The sequence below is a fragment of the Lactuca sativa genome, chromosome 7 (assembly GCF_002870075.4).
Source record: "Lactuca sativa cultivar Salinas chromosome 7, Lsat_Salinas_v11, whole genome shotgun sequence".
NCBI classification, from domain to species: domain Eukaryota; kingdom Viridiplantae; phylum Streptophyta; class Magnoliopsida; order Asterales; family Asteraceae; genus Lactuca; species Lactuca sativa.
This window is the reverse complement of record NC_056629.2, coordinates 129,288,433-129,290,366: the sequence shown is the minus strand read 5'-3', so window position 1 is coordinate 129,290,366 and position 1,934 is coordinate 129,288,433.

The window sequence follows — 1,934 nt, the reverse complement described above, 5'->3', positions numbered from 1 at the left end:
AAGCATAATATATCGACATAAAATAATTACACAATTTCCAACATACCTGCCACAACATCGGGCGCAGCGCGGACCTCCTCCGCAGTCAGCTGAAAGGCTCTCCCACGAGCCCTCGGGGCCTCGACCTTCACCGGTCGAGTCTCAGTAGTCCTGGCAACAGGTGCAGATCCCTGACGAAGCTGCGGACACTCGGCCCTCCGATGGCCGGTGTGGTTGCAATGGAAGCAAACCATGAACCCCTTGGGGCACTCCCTAGCAATGTGCCCCTCCTTGCCGCACTTGTAGCAGGCACCGGCTCGACACGCCCCATCGTGACCCTTGCCGCACTTTACACAAGTGCGGTTCTTCGAACCTCCCGTCCTCGAATCGGCGGACTTGATCCGCTTGGCTGCCGGCTGAGACTGAGCCGGCCGCCGGTCTGCCTGCTGAGACTCGGCCTCCTCCCTGGCCTGAGTCTCTAACTCGATCTCACGCTTCCTGGCATTCGCCTGAAGCTCAGTAAAAGTATGGTAAGTGGAGTTTGACACAAACTCCCGGATCTCCCTCCTCAGAACACCCAAGTACCGGCTCATCCGAGCCTGCTCTGTGGCCACCAGCTCGGGGCAAAACATCGCCCTTTCATGGAACTTCCGCGTGATCACCGCCACCGAATCAGTACCCTGCTTAAGGGTTAAAAACTCCTGAACCAATCGTTCCCGCTCCACCGGGGGAACGTACTCCTCCCTGAACATGGTAGTGAACCCCTCCCATGTCACTGCCGCAGTCTCTGCCAAAGTGAAGTTCGCCGTCACGAACTTCCACCAGTCCTTTGCTCCCAGACGGAGCTGGTTCAAAGCGAACCGTACCCTCAGGTGCTCCGGGCATGAACAAGTGTAGAAGCACCCCTCTATATCTGCGATCCACCTCATCGCAGCAATCGGATCCTGCGTCCCATCGAACTCTGGTGGCTTCGTGTTGCTGAACTCTCGGAACAGCAATGAATCACCCCCCTGTGGCCTAGCAGCGGCCACAGCTGCGGTAGCTGCAGCAGTTGCAGCCTCAGTCAATGCGGCGTACCGCTCGTCGAACGTCTCCATCAGGGTGGTCTTGATAGACCCAAACATCTCCGGGATCTCAGCCCGGATCGCCGCCGCCACTTCCTCGTGGATCATCTGACGAATATCCTCGTCACTCACACCGCTCGTACTTGCTCCGTGACGCGGTCTAACCATGATATCTCTGAAATACAACATAAAACTATCAGAGATTCTACCGAGTATAATCGTACTCGATACGCAACCCTACTCAGTCCCAGATATCCAGGGATTCTTACTTGGGCCTCCCCCTGACCCGGTGTCCTCGGTAGTACGGGCCCAATACTACCGACCACACCACATCAGTGTTCATCCCAAGTCCTCCTCCCCAAACTCCGGATAGTGAGTACTCTACTTCTGATACGCTCTATCTACCCGCATACTAGCAAAGCATCTCATATAGGCAATTTCCCTAGACTAAGGCATCACAAATCAGGCCACTCTAGTCCTATCATGAATACCTAGTCTTCTAGCATGCATAACAATTCATATCATATAATATTGTAAGGTATTTTGGGGATCTTTACCGTTCGGGCGCTGACTGATCGTACACACTGCTTCTTTCTTGCTTACCACAAAACCATTTACAAAAGTTTATGCCTTTATTTGAAAAGCTTCCTCAAATCCTCGGTTTGAGTTCAGTTACCCCCTAAGGTGCACCCGAATCCCTCAAACCAAGGCTTTGATACCAATTGTAACAGCTCAAATTTTTCAAACAAATTTTTCATTTTAAAAGACATAATTGTTTCCATTGTAAACATGGCATAAATAGATTAATTATTCTGTCAAATACAATTATTCAAAATCCCAAGATCATAAAGACAATCTTCAGTGTGTATCGATCATGCCGGCGCCTTCCCA